General features: G+C 48.2%; 1 long non-coding RNA gene across 1 annotated transcript; it reads right to left on the reverse strand.

Annotated features, from left to right (window-relative positions):
- Positions 1-1,242: 1,242 nt before the first annotated feature.
- On the reverse strand, positions 1,243-14,814 carry LOC309861612. Its single transcript, XR_014310050.1, has 5 exons — positions 14,563-14,814; positions 11,369-11,504; positions 10,752-10,976; positions 2,288-2,513; positions 1,243-1,770 (listed from the first exon to the last, which is right to left on the reverse strand). It is a non-coding gene; the product is annotated as an uncharacterized lncRNA (long non-coding RNA).
- Between the last annotated feature and the right edge of the window lie 286 nt (positions 14,815-15,100).

Genomic DNA, 15,100 nt, shown 5'->3' on the forward strand with positions numbered 1-15,100 from the left:
ACATAAGTGAATCGTTAAAAATCTTTCATATATTTGAAGACAATAATTAAGTCTCTTATTCCCATTAGCTTCTGTGAGCTAAACAAACACACTTTACTTAATTAGCTATTACCATGAGCCAGGAACAATGCTAAGCACTTTGCCTCAGAATGTCACTTCATCCTCACTGAAACACTCTGAGGAGGGTTTGTCGTGATTCCCATTTTACAGATGAGGGTTGTAGTGGTTGGGGGCAGAGGTCCTGCAAGTCGTCCACCCGGGGCTGTGCGACTTCCGGTACATTCCCTCTGCGCTCCAGGCCCCTCAGCTGTGAAGTGAAGGGAACAGTACCTACTCCATAGGATTGCCCCAGAATGCACAGTATTTACCATCATGTCAGCGTCTGGTACATAGCAACATTCCTTCACTGCTACTGTTGTTGTCATTCCAATATCTCAGCCTGGGAAGGGCTTCAGCTGGGGAACAGAGCTCCAGGATGCCTTTCTCCTACTCTGCCCTTCTGATTCTGTCCCAAGTTTGAAAAGGACCTGAGAGACTGTATCATCAGCTCCTCGTTTTACAGACAAGGGACCTGAGACCCACTGTGGATCATTATCACCCACTTAGCTACCGGGGAGAATCTGGTGCTCAGAATAGTAGCTCTCTCATCTCTCCTACCATACTGCTTTTGAATCTGATCTCATGGGCCAGGTCTTCACCTTCCCAGCATGATGAATGGAGAAAACTTTTTTTTTAAAAAGAGCCAGCTCATAAGGGACAACTTGGAGTCATGTTGTTTCATGGAGCAGTAAGAGGTCACCTCCCCACCACCACCACCAACACACCACACTGATCGAAGTTCCAAGGGTCCCTAGGCCTGGCACCTTGCCCAGCCCAGGAGCCAGCTCATGCCTGGACACCCCAGAGACCAACAACAATTACATGGCACCATTCACTTGCCCCGGGGACTTCTTGTGTGAATTAGTGTCTCCTATTAAAAATGAAATCCAAGATAACAAATTGTCCTAAAAGGCTCAGATGTCTTTAATCGTGGTTTTATCTTCTCCCCCAGGCCTGGTGACTTCTAATGAGTTCCAGCTCACATCCTGGATGAATTATTGTTGGAGGAGTGTGTGCACTCAGGGAAAATAAACTAACAGCAAGACTCATGTTTACTCTTTAATTCACTCTATCCAAAAATAGTTTCCTTTTTAGAAAACATTTTCAAATGGAGGAATGAATGTTGATTAACCCTTTGTGCTTCATTTGGGAGAAAAACAAAACCCACAAGGGACAGACACACACACATATACACACACCCAGTTGGATTTATGAGCATTGATTTATGGAGTGATGTGAACTTGAAGTATCTGTGACCTTTGACAAGTGTCTTCCCATCCTGGGCCTTGGTTTACTCAATGACAGGTGAGGATAATATCCCCATCTCTGGTTGTCATGAGGATTCATGTAAATAAATCATGTCATGAACATGTCAGTTCAGCATATAGTAGCAAATGTTAGGTTTTTGCAAAAGCGAATATTTTATAATGCTAGGCAAAATTGCATATAAATTTAATTTGGGGAATCCATCTTGTTTTTTCCATTGATTTACATGATTTCAGAGATCCTTCATCATTTGTCTTCATTCTTCCTGGAGGGAGAGCAGACAAGAGCTCTTGTTTCTCTTCCTTTCTCTGCCTTCCATCAGATACTCATGGTCTGGAAGCAAATTCTTAGATGCCCTAGGAAAGTCCTCCTTAAAGGAATCCTGTGCAGAAGCAAAGCATTTGCCTGTAAAGTGAATAATCACCTCTTAATTGATCTGGTTTATGAAGGAGTATATTGAGTTTCTGTAAGTTCAACCCACACTGTGGGGGTCGCTCCACATCGATTTCCTTGGCAACCTCATTTAGTGTGAAAGAAATTAGGTGGAATTGCTTATACTCCAAGGAAGGGAGAAACGAAGCTGTCCCCTGCCCCCCACCCCAACTTCTCTCTACTGAGAAGTTTTGTTTTTGTTTTTGTTTTTCCATAATTCCTTCCTCTTTCTGCCTGTGGAAGGGGAAAGGGCTTCCGGGCCGGGTCACTCATTGCTGTGGTGGTGAGAGACAGTTCCATGAGTGAGTGTGTGAATCTGAGGGTGGGTGTTTGAGTCGGGAGCTGCATTTCAGAACTGAAGCCTGCCTCTGTGTGGAGATGCAGTCTGTGGCAGGATGAACCCCTTGTCCAAAATGGCCACCGCCGCTCTTCCCAGGCCTTCCTGCCTCCCTTCTCCCATGCACTCCTCACAGAGCTGCCTTGACCTCACCTAGAAAAATCCAGAAGCCAGAGGGATTCTTGTCAAAGGCATCATGACTGCCCCCTCAGCTCTGAAGGGTGAGTCATCTTCTGGTTTCTCCATTGGTTAAAAGACGAATATGAATATGCGTCCCTTCAGGGAAACTATGGAGTCTTCAGACGAAGCCTCAGCCCTTATTCATGGGTTTAATACCCACCTTGGTCCTGGCAAGCACTTCAGCTTTTGAGAAGGCTCTCTGAGATAGAAGCCAAGAGAAGGTCAGAAAAGAAACTACTTGAGAATATTTTGACCTAACCCCCCTGGTGGGTATAAAGTTCAAAGTCACAATTCTGGTACGACTGTTTCTGAAAATGGCAAACAAACAAACAACAAACAAAAACAAACAAACAAACAAACACTCTTACTCTTTCCATAGCAAGATAATGCCCTCATTCCTCTGGCCGAAGCCCATTCCTTTGGGACTAACTGAACAGTCTTCCCCTTCCCCTTCTTCTTGTCTCCTCTGGAGTGAAGCTAAATTCCCACAAGGCTTTTTCTTACCACCCTGGCCTTATGGGCAGCTTATCTATTCTAGACCATGCCTGTCATCTTGGCAGGTGTAGGTGCCACCCAATGTCCGGGCTGGCCTCTACTGAGGTACGCATCCCTCTGGCCCTGGGTGTTTGCTTCTCGCCTTGTTGTACCCATCTCTGAAGCGTCCACCACTGATGTAACAGTGGCACAGTAAATGGAGGTTGTCCTCCCTATGATTCAGCATCTCCTTGGCTCTGTTGATCCTGAGACTTGGCTGTATCCTCCCTGAGCCCCAGCTCTGGCCCCTCACTGGACACTCTGTTATGATGTCTCCTCAAGTCACATCCCAGCGACCCCGTGGCAGGCACTTGATTCTGACTTCTTAACTGCATCCTTCTCCCCTATCAGATGGGGCGGTAGGGGAATTCGGAGATCTCATCCACATTGACTAGACCTGAGACTCAGAGGCAAGGCATAGGGGAGATGGCACAGCCCTCTTTGCCTAAAAGTGTGGCCACTTGTATTCAGCTGAAGCCAGCCCATATTGCCGTGGGGCACCTCAACTGAAAGGGGGTCTCTTCCCAGAATATCAGATCCTCATTTTAGATCTCAAAGCTGTCCTCCTCCTTCAGGGATTTCAACACAAGGCAGGAGGTGGGAGGAAGTAAAAGATAATTAGTCCATTTTCCACCTGTTTCAGAGTTTGGATATAAACCCTCAGGGATCCAAAGAGAAAACATATATAAGCCTGGGGTTTGCACATAGACACAGAAAGTGCTCTATCAGTCTTAAAAAGATAAAGCTATCCCCATTAGTTAGCACAGTCTAATCAAATATCTAATCAGCTGTTTAATTGATTTAATATCTGTTCTTGTTATCCATGCCAGCACAGTACCTTATACACAACAAAGGCTCAGAAATTATTTGCCAAATTCACTCACTTTAAGGGATGAAAAGCAATCGGCTTGAAGACAAATCCTTTCCTTTCCACTGGATAGGGAGAAAGAGGGTTTCTGGTAGCTCATTCGGGAAACCCACAAAAACCAGGCCATGAGCTGGCTGGAAAGGGGGCAGGTACATATAGGGCTTCCCAACATATAACAGTCCTACTTCATGCTCTTCTTTCTTAATTATTTGTCAAGGGTCCCTTTGAAAGCAAGAGGCTGAGTCTCATTTAGGAGATGGTTTTGAAATTGATGGACTCAAGGAAGTCCCTTCAATTCACAGCTTGAAGAAAGTGAGTGTTGCTGCACAATGGAGCTCATCTTACCTCAAGATAGGAAGAGGTTATGGGAAGTGAGACAGGAACAAGTGGTCCATACTCAGTGTTGCTCTTTACACATAGCAGGAGCTCAATTGATGAAACAACTGATGACTTGATTTCCAATAGCATTTAAACCTCGCCTGTGATCCCTGCTTCTTTGGAGAGTGACCCCATTGCACATTGACATGACCACAACTTGGCTATGTTAGCCATGAAAACCAATGTCAACAGAGCAGCAAATGCCCCCCAAAGGCGTGATTCATTATTGCACACACGTGAAGAAATCCTTGGCATACCACATCCCAGCCCTCCCAGCAACTGGAACCGAAGCTGGCCACCTCAGTATGCCCTGCAATTTATTCAGTATTGGCACCTACTATGTGTATAACCAGTCATGAGAGCTTTGAGGCATTGATGTGGGGATAAAATATAATTTCTGCCTTATAAGCTGAGAAGAAAAATAAACACGCGAATATAGATTTAGTTATGCCATGAAATATATGTTAAATGACAACTGAGTGATAGTGTATCTCTGTGCTACAGGTTTTCAAAAGAGCAGATGGTATCTTTGAGGACCAGAGTGGTGAGGGAAGACTTCCTGGAGAGGCTGAGATTGCTTGAATCATGAGGCCTGAGTTTTGGGTGCGGGGAGTCCTGGGACAGTGAGGAGAGCCTCACGGGGGGTTGTCAGAGAAGACACTGAGGAGAGTGTCAGCTGATAACAACAGTTACCACATGTCAGGTATTGGGCTGAGTTTGATGTGAATTACCTCAGGGAATCTTCTCCAGAACTCCAAAATAGTGTGTTAGATACTGACAGGGTCTCCCCTTCTTCCTTCCTCGGGGTACCTCAGTTTTGTTTGAGGCAACACTGTGCAGTTAAAATACTTGATATCCCAGGGTGCCTGGGTGGCTCAGTGGGTTAAAGCCTCTGCCTTCAGCTCAGGTCATGATCCCAGGGTCCTAGGATCAAGCCCTACATCGGGCTCTCTGCTCAGCAGGGAACCTGCTTCCCCTCCTCTCTCTCTGCCTGCCTTTTTGACTATTTGTAATCTCTGTCTGTCAAATAAATAAATAAAATCTTAAAAAAAAAAACAAACTTGATATCCCATCTTCTTCTGGAGGTAAGGTTGATCATCCTGGCATAGTTGTGGCCAAGGAAGTATAAGATGGAGTCACTTAGGGGGACTCTCCAGAAAGCTCTTCAAATGGGGGACAAAGGCAACTGACTCATCTCTCAGTCACCTTGTGGTTCTGGGTGCTTGGGCAGCCAGACCGAAGGAGCCTGGGTCCCTGATGAGTCCCTTGGAAATGGCGCCAATACTGGTTTGCCCACCTCTGAACTGCTTGCTAACATGAGAAGAACACTCTCCTATTTGGTTAAGCCACTGCTATTTGATCTTTGTTATTTCCAGCAGAACACAATCTTAATACATACAGGTAATATTGATATCCTGTACACAGACTAAGAAATCAGGCTCAAAAGTGTCACTGCTTTTAAGCAGCAGATCAAATATTCAAATCCAGACCAATGCAGAACACAGCTGGTCGACCAAAACCGCCCTGAGAATGTGTGAAACACCTGAAGCCCATTAAAAAATATGTCAAAGAAAGAAAGCAATCTTTTTTTTCTTTTTCCTCTTCTTTTGCAGATTCTTTATTTATTTGAGAGAAAGCAAGCTCGAGGAGGAGGAGGGGCAGAGGGAGAAGCAGACCCCCTGCTGAGCAGGGAGCCTGATGCAGGGCTCCCTCCGAGGACCCCAAAGGCAGATGCCGAACATACTGAGCCACCCAGGTGCCCCAAAAGAAAGCAATCATTAGCAATTTCTTAACCTCCTGAGAAGTCCTTGTCACAGTCTACCTTTCTTCAGACTCTGGGAGGTATCTCTGTCTCCCCCAGTATATTGCTTTGAAATCTCCTAGAAGGCAGGGCGAGGACAGAATCATGCTGGTAACATGCCTTTCTCCTCACCTCCCTCAATGCTTAGCTCTGGCTAAATAAACATCCCAAAAATGCTGGTCAGGTTGAGTTTTTTAAAAAAATCATCCAGGATACTAACTGCCCCTGCGAAAGTGCCTCTTCTGTGAAGAGATGTGTGTGGTGGCACTGGTGTGTCCTTGAGGGAGTGTGTCACATTTTGTGTGTGTGTGTCTGTGTGTGTGTGGGGGGGGTGTCTGTGCGTGTGCGTGTATATCTGTGTGTGCCTGTATGTCTGAGCGGGGAGGCCGGAGGAGGAATGTTTTCTCATCGCTGTCAAATCCATCCTCCACCCCCTCCCTGCTCCTACAGTGACAGCACCAATGATCATATTAGTGATAACTAAACTTCTCTGCAGGACCTGAAAATTTAATTTCCTTGTGGGAAGCTGTAGAGAACTAAGCTTATTCGGGGCCAAGAACTCATGAACTTTCTCAGAAAAGGAAGCGAGAATACCAGATACGGTCCCTGGTCTTTAGATTTTTCTCAAAAAATAAAAAGACAACAGCTTAGTTTTGAATAACCCCTTTGGAAACAGTTTCAGATCCTTTCCCCTCTATACCTACCCCACATCAGAGCGGGAAGGAAGAGACAAGCAGCCCTTGAGAAACATCTGGTTCATTCCAATTTGTACCAGGATTGTGAAATTCTACTCTCATCTCTCTCTCTCTCTCTCTCTCTTTTTTTTTTTAAGAATTTATTTATTTATTTGACAGAGAGAGATCACAAGTAGGCAGAGAGGCAGGCAGAGAGAGAGAGAGGAGGAAGCAGGCTCCCCGCCAAGCAGAGAGCCGGATGCGGGGACTCGATCCCAGGACCCTGAGATCATGACCTGAGCTGAAGGCAGCGGCTTAACCCACTGAGCCACCCAGGCACCCTCTTCTCTCCATCTCTTAAGAAAGTCGAATTGCATCAATTTTTTTTCTTCTCCAGTTGCTCGGATGGTGAAGCCCCTGATGATATTTAATGAGTGTTCTCCATGTAACAGGCACTGTACTAAGTGTTTGCAGGCTTTGACCCATTTAACCCTTCTATTTTGAAGATTAAGAAATGGGAGGCACAGAGAAGGTAAGTAACTTGCCTCAGGTCACACAGCTAAGAAGTGACAGTGCTGGGATCCCAACCCAAGCAATGAAGGGACAAAGCCCAAAACTTTAACAGCATCACCGTATAGCCTGCGAAGTCTGAAATTCTCCTCCTGTTCTCTGCGTATCTGCTCTTCAAATGCAAACAATACTACCTCTGATACACTTAAGGAAAAAAAAAAAAAAAAGACAAAGACAAAGTGGAAAGAGAGAGAAGAAACACATTTCCCACCCTTGGCCAATTTAAGGCCAATTCCCAAGAACAGTCTGAGGTAACTAACCCTGGTCTGCTTCTGAGGAAATGGAGGAGAAGCTACCAGAACCGGGTGGTGTGGGTATGGGACGAGAGATAATAATGTGTATGCTACCGTGCCTAGGCCAAAGGAACCGGTCTTGCCAAATTTAATGAATTTGGGGTTGAATGGTGACACGAACTTAGCATCATGGAGTTGTCAAGGGGTTCCACCCTAACAATTCATCCATTCACTCAATCGTGCCCATGATCGTGCCCACAGTAGTCCCTTCTGTGTGCAAGCGGTGTACTGGGCCATTCGCTGCTCGCAGAGCTGTACGGCCAGCGCAGTGACACCAGAAGTATAGCCAGCCACTTGTTTCCCAAGCTCTAGTGCACACCACAGCAAACCAGGCCCAGGGGTGGGCCCTGGGAACAGTGCGAAGACCAAGTAAGCCCTCATCAGAAGACCAAGTCCGCCCTCACCACACGCCTGATCTCCCAGGAGCAACAATGAATTAGAACAAGCGCTAATCTGGGGAGGCAAACAGCGGGTGCCTAGTTTAGGAAGCGCTGTGCATTTCCCAGCTCTCCCTCCCAGGTCCACTTTCCACCTATTTCCACCCTTCCTTGTGCCCCCAGCAGGCTAGCATGTGTGGATTGTTTCCACAGGATGTCTTGTCCTGACTTCGAGTTAGATTCCGCCCATTGAGGCACTGGCAGGAGATTGAGGGAGAGGAGAGAATGAGGCTGAGATACTAATTTTCCAGCTCCTTCCCTGCTGGGGGCGGGGGGGGGGGGGGTTACAAGTGGGCTGCCTCCCTGTATCCAAGGTCAAAGTCCTGCCAGGCGTCCTCTCCTACAATCCCTGTAACTACAACCACTTTCTTCTGCCCCCAGGAACTGCTGCTCCCTCTTCTGCCTATTTAATGGAGCAGGGATAAACCTTCCGGCTTTGGCGAGCTCAGGGTGAGGTATCAGCTTCCCTGGTTGGAAGCCCCTAACTCTGTCCACATCTTGGGAAGAGCCTCCTTCCTTTGCCTAGAGTGAAGGTAACACTGTTCCCTACAGAGCGGTCAAGCGAAAGTTACCAAGAACTGATGCTAAAGAAGATAGAGCCCGTCTGAAGCCAGAAGAGGAGACAATGATGCATTAGATGACCTGCAGAGCCTTATTCCCGGAAGAAACTACCAGGTGGGTCCTGCTAAAGTAATTCTACCCATGGCTTTATTGATTCAGGATTTTAAATGACATAAATTAGATTAAATGTAAGTTAATTTAGGGGGATTTCCTTAAGAAATACCCTGACATTAATGTGATTAGGCCTCACACACAAGCATTTTTGGGGTGTCTGGCCAGCCTCCACGGCCACTTCTCCGAAGACAGGTTTGCATGGCTGAGTCTGCCCCTTGCAACAGCCCGTCGGGACACAGGCAGGCAGATCCCTGGCCCAAACGAGACCAGTTTGTAGTTCGGCAAGAAATTAGACATGACAAAAATATCACTTCATCCTGTGGGATCTGGAAGAATGTGGGTTAGGTGACAATATATTTGGGGAAGTCAGAACCCATTTGAACAACCAATGTACTAGAAGCCTGATTAATTCTGCCAGTGTCCTCCCAGAACACAGCCTCTGTCCTCACTCTGTCCTATTCAGGTGGCAGTCAAAGTTGGGGCTCAGAGCTGGCACGTGGCACAACCTTCCCAAGGCCCCCCCTTTCTGCACTCGTCCACAACATCCAAGCCACACCCCTGTCTTCCTACACACAGACCACTCAGAAGGCAATCTGCGGCTCGCTTTTTCCGCTGCAAGTAAACAGCATGCCACTCACACGAACTAAAAAAAAAAGAGGGTATATTAAAAATGTATTGGGTGTCTCCAAGTACCCAGGGAGGAGGAGCTCATCTGGGTTCTTTCTTAGACTGGCTGTAGCAGTGTGCAAAAGCTGACAAACCACACAATTCTGTAGTCAGGTTTTTTAAATCTCCCATGGCCCCGATCCTAGCTGGGCAAGAGTGCAGCCTGATGCTAGCACATGTGGTAAGAACACTCAGGATTCTGACTGCCGGCTCAGGATGAGTCAACCGTACGATGTGACTGCCAAAAGAGCAGTGTGATCTCAGGCTGCATTAATACGAGAGGAGGAGACGACGCTTCCTTTGGTTCAGGGCGTCATGGATTCAAGGCACAGGAAACAGAGAAGGGTGACCAGGGAGGACTCAAAATCATGCTCTATGGGGCACAGTGGGAGACCTGGGCTAGTGCTGTCTGTCCTTCTGGGGGACTGATGGGAATTGCCAGGACTTGTCTCAGCAGTATGGAGTCTGGAGGTAGACCACCTAATCTAAACCCCAACCCAGCCACTTCCTACCTTGTTCCTATATGCCAGGAGCATCTGAAACTCTGCATATGAAATATCTGATTTAATCCTCACTACAGCCCTCTGAAGGAGTTTTTTGTTTGTTTGTTTTCTTGTTTGTTTGTTTGTTTTTAAGAGAGGGAGGGGAGGAGGAAGAGCAGAGGGGAGGAGGAAGATCAAAAAGGAGGGAGACACAGAATCCTAAGAAAGTTCCATGCCAGGCATGGAGGCTGACCCGGGGCTCAATCTCCCAACCCTGAGATCATGGCCTGAGCCAAAATCAAGTCAGGTGCTTAATGGACTGAGCCACCCAGGCACCTCTAAAGGAGTACTGTTTTTAACCCTATTTTACAGACGGGAAAATTTAGGGACAGAGAGGCCAATCTGCTTGCCTCAAGTTACACAGCTCGCAGGCTGAAGAGCTAAGCTCTAAAAGCAAGGAGAGTTTGCTCTGCCCCTGAGCAGCCATATGTCCTTGAATCTTATTACCTCTCTTCCCTGTACCTCAGTTTGCCCAACTGGAATATGGGGTGAGGACTCCCTGTCCTACCCCATCCTGGAGACATATGGTGTGGCTGAAATGATATTAGTGATATGAGAGCGTTGGGGAATGGTTAAGATATCCCAAAGGATGTATTACCTAAGCCCACCAGGCTCACAAAGGAGAAATGATGGCAGAACCCTCACCTTACCACATACCATCGCACCTTCAGGGGTTTCATCCTGCTTGTCCTTCATTTGCATAGTACAAACCCTCCCACCTCAGATGATCCAATCAGCTTTCATAGCCGCTCGTTAACTCTCAAACAGCCAATAGGAGTTGACACACTTTGGGGATTTTCCAGAACCCAAATTTACCCCACCTCCAGACATTATCTTCCTGATTTATAGCCTACTTCTGGAATTAGTGACAGTGCACTAATTCAGGGAGAAGTAAGAACATCAAGACCCATTTCTTGGGCATTGTTCTTATTATCTACTCTGCATACGACACCACCACAAAACATAGAGGCTTAAAAGAAAAACATTTGTTTTGCTCACAGATCCGCAGTCGGGTCAGGGCTTGGTGGGGACAGTTTGCCTCTGCTCTCCTCGGCATCCTGGCGGCGGCTCTGAGGCGGGGCCATTGGTCTCACTCAGTCTGGTTGGTGCCCAGGGTGGGAAGCCTCAGACAACCGGGCCCATGTCTCGAGATAGACCAAATGAGAGAGGCAGGTGGACGCTTAATGACCTAGCCTCAGAAGTCAGTGTTCTTTCCGTTGTACTCTGTTGGCCAAGCACATGCTGGTTCAAGAAAAGGGATTCTACACCCAGTGGTCAGGGAAGGAGTGTCACCATCACATGGGAAAAAAAGCCCGTGGGAAGGTATCAACATCGATATGGCCATCTTTGGACAATCCCATCCGCCCCAAGCACTTCCTATGTTCCCAGCGTGGAGCTAAGCGCTTCCGAGTCATGACGGATTATCACTAAACTCACTCCCCAAAAACAGTAGGCACTGTTATTTTATGAGAGGTGGAAGACTGCGAGGCAGGAAGGCCAGCAATCTACCCATGTCACACCTCAGCCCGTAGGAGAGGTGCGGATGGGCCCCAGGTGTTTTGACTATGAGGCCAGGGAAACAGGTGAAGGTCCTGCTTCCAGGAAGCAATGCTCACGGCAGCCAGGTGGCCTTGCCATCAGCCTGCTAGGGTTGGCCCCTCCGTCGCCAACGGCACAGCCTGGCGTAAGCGTCTTCCCTTCTCCAAGCTGTGCTGTCTTCATCAGAAAAACGGGAATAACCACAGTGCCCACCTGCGAGGATGAACCGAGGCGACACAGGTCAAATGCTTTGCACGTGGTCAGGAATCTCTTGGGGACTCTATAAATGTCAGCTGTTATTATGTTAAAAGTGGTCAGGAAAGGCATCTTAAAAAAGACAAATGTAGGGGCGCCTGGGTGGCTCAGTCAGTTAGGTGTCTGCCTTCAGCTCTGGACATGATCCCAGAGTCCTGGGATGGAGCCTGGAACCCCACTTCGGGCTCCCTTCTTGGTTAAAGAGCCCATTTCTCCTTCTCCCTCTGCCCTCTACTTGTGCTTGCTCTCTCTCTCTAGTGCTCTCTCTCACAAATAAATACATAAATAAACAGAATCTTTAAAAAAAAAAAAAAAGACAAATCTAAAAACCTACTACTACCAAAAGTATGTGTCATGATCCTCGAGCCCAGCAAATACTTGTAGCTGTTTGGCGTCATTCATTACCTGTTCCTGTACAGGCAAGCCTCCATGATGGACAGGCTCCGAGAGGCACAGCGCCCTCTCCCTCCCGCCCCAAGGATCCACAAGGCAGGTGGTGCAGTCTGAAAGAGTTGCTTGTGTGTCCTTCCCGGGTGGGGTACCTGGGCTGAATCACTCCAGTGACTCATTAAGTATCAAAAACTGATGAAATGACCTCAGGCCTCGGGAAGGGAGCTTACACCCAGGAGACCCCCATCACTCCAGGCTCCCCATGGCTCTCAGACCGGAGAACATGCAGGAAAATTAACTAGGTCTCCCTATCGGCAGGGGTGTTCATCATTCCACGCACACATATCTCCAGCTTTAATAAGAAAAGTTTCAGCTCACTCCTGAATATTCAAACTCAGGGCTAGCACCCCTCCCTCATCAGCTCCCATGGCTTCAATTACCATCCAGAGCTAATGAGTCCTCAACCATCCAACCCAGACTTCCAGACTTCTTTTCAGAGCTGGAAACCTGCCTCCACTCAGACACCCCCCACCCCCCAACCTGGACTCATCTTCTTCCCCTCTCCTGGGCCAGGCTCTCCTCCAAAATGCACAGTAAGAATCTGCATGGTGCACCAAGAGACCCCAACCAGATATCCAGCTCATCGTGACAAGCCCCTGTCCTGCCCTCCTGGGAAGCCCATCACAAATCCTGTGGTTTCTACCTCCAGAGTCTTACTTCTGCCAGGTTCTCTCAGAGGGTGTTCTAACCACTGCTGAACTCCTCTCCATCCTTCAACTCTTCACCCTCGCTGCTATAAGAACTCTGTCAAGTGCAAACCGCAGCACTGTCATTCTGCCTTGGGCTCTGCAATGACTCCCCCTGCCTTCAGAGAAAGTCCATACTCCTTAACACGGCTCCTCGGACTTGCTGGACCTGTCTGTTATGATCCAAACTGCATCCATCACCCCCAAATGTACATGTTGAAGCCCCAACCTCCAGTACCTCAGAAGGAGACTGTATTTGGAGATAGAGCTTTTAAAAAGGTGATTAAGTTAAAATGGCTTCATTAGGGCACACTCTTGTCCAGCGTGACTGGTGTCTTTATAAGATGCCTCCGAGGTTCTGCCTCCCAGCGTGTGGCCCTTTGTCATGGCGGCCCTGGGTGACTGACACACCACGGCTCTCCTCTACCTCGCTCCTGCCCCACGGGTGAGATGCTGCTGCTCTATACCCCCTTCCCTCTCCCCACTCTGAGCTTGGTCCTGCTCTTCCTTAAGATTCCAACACTCTTCCCAAAGCCTCTTCACCCCGTCACCTCCTTCCAGATTCGACATTATTTCCTCCAGGAAGCCAGCCCCGACCTCCATGTTTAAGCATCTCTCAAAACAACCCTCAACTCTCCCCTCCCAGCCCCATATTACAACCACCTATTTACTTCCCTGTGTGTATCACTAGACTGTTGGCAACATGGACACAGGGACCAGGACACCTGTGCCTCGGACAGCATCTGCTACCTAGAGGGTGCACCAGAAGTCCTTTTCAATGAGTGGGTGAAAAGTCAAGAATAATTCAAAATAAATCAAAAATACAATATTGCTTTTAGTATTTAAAAAAAAAACTTCAGGACACCTGGGTGGCTCAGTCTATTGAGCATCTGCCTTTGGCTCAGGTCATGATCCCAGGGTCCTGGGATCGAGTCCCATGTCAGGCTCCCCACTGTTTCTCCCTCTGACCTTCCTTCCTCTCATGCTCACTCTCGCTCTCTCTCTCAAATAAATAAATAAAGTGTTTAAAAATAAATTAATTAATTAAAAAGTTCAGAAACATCTTAGTGCACATTCCCAACACAGTTCTTTTTGGGGGACCTATGTTTTCAAGCAAAAGAGAGCCACTGCCTCGTACGTCTGTTTCTTGGGCCTCCGGAGAGTCTGTGAAAGAAGGGGGGCGGCTGTGGGCCCTAAGCTGAAGGTGCTGACACAGACTGGGCTCAGCTTCTGAGTCTGGCTCACCAACCTCGAGCCCGGGCAAGCAGGTCAGACCTCCTGAGCCCAGAGACCTCTCTGGGGCCATTGTGAGAAGCCGGAGAAGCAGAGGAGAGGGGACCAGCACTGTGGCGAGTGGCTCAGGCTGGGACTGAAGCCCTCATTCAGTCCCTCAAGTGGGACTGAAACCACTTGCTAGCTACGTGACCTCCCACAGGCTTCCAAACTGTCTTCAGGCCTCATTATTATCCCAGGGTCCAGCATGCGGTTAACAAGTTATGATTATTAAATGTGAAAGAATGCAAGAGAGGAACCGGATCCCAGGAAGGAGGGAGTAAAAAGGCAGGTACAGTCTCGCTGCAATTGTCTGAGAATCTGAAAATCGTCCCATTCCCCACTATTCTCCCCTTCCAAGCTCCCACACATTTCAGAGGGGGGATAGCGGGGCTGGGGGGAGACACCGGTAAGCTGCTTTAGGCATGGATGGGCTGCCGGACCTAGAATCCTCCCAGAACCTTCAGGTCCTAAAGCCTCCCCTTAGGTGGTGACAGACTTGAGATCCCCCCGTGAGCTCTACCTATAATGGCTCTGGAGCCAGACAGAGGGCGGTTCAAATCCCAGCTCTACCTCTTAGCTGGGGGACCACAACTAAAACTACTTACCTCCCCTGGACCTCGCTTTCCTCCTCTGTAAAACGCAAATAAAGAGAGGTAGCCTCTACCCTCTACGGAGACGTATTCCTGACACATGCATGTCCCCACAACAAACCCCGTGTTTTCCAGCCTCTGCCTCAAATCCTGGTGCTTCCTTCACCTCTACTGCCCCTTCCCTCCTCAGCTCTGCCTGCTGAAACCCAACCTAATCTCAGGGCTGTGTTCCAATGACACCACCACCATCAAGCTTCCCGGGTCTCTCTGTCATGTGTCCTCTCCTTCTTTTCAACCTTGCCCCCACCCTCCCCCTTTTTATGATGTCACTTGGAATAGAATCACCTCCTTCTCCACAGTAAGCTCTGGAATCAGACCTAGGTTTGCCTCCGTCTTCGCCCCTCAGGTCATGATCCCAGGGTCCTGGGATCGAGTCCCATGTCAGGCTCCCCGCTGTCAAAGCTCCGCGGTCTCCAAGTCACGTAAATTCTCTGATCCTCAGTCTCCTCATCTGTAAGACGACCCTGCTGAAACACCCAGTTTCTGAGGTGCG

Source organism: Mustela nivalis (genome assembly GCF_964662115.1).
Source record: "Mustela nivalis genome assembly, chromosome: 3".
Classification (NCBI taxonomy): Eukaryota; Metazoa; Chordata; class Mammalia; order Carnivora; family Mustelidae; genus Mustela; species Mustela nivalis.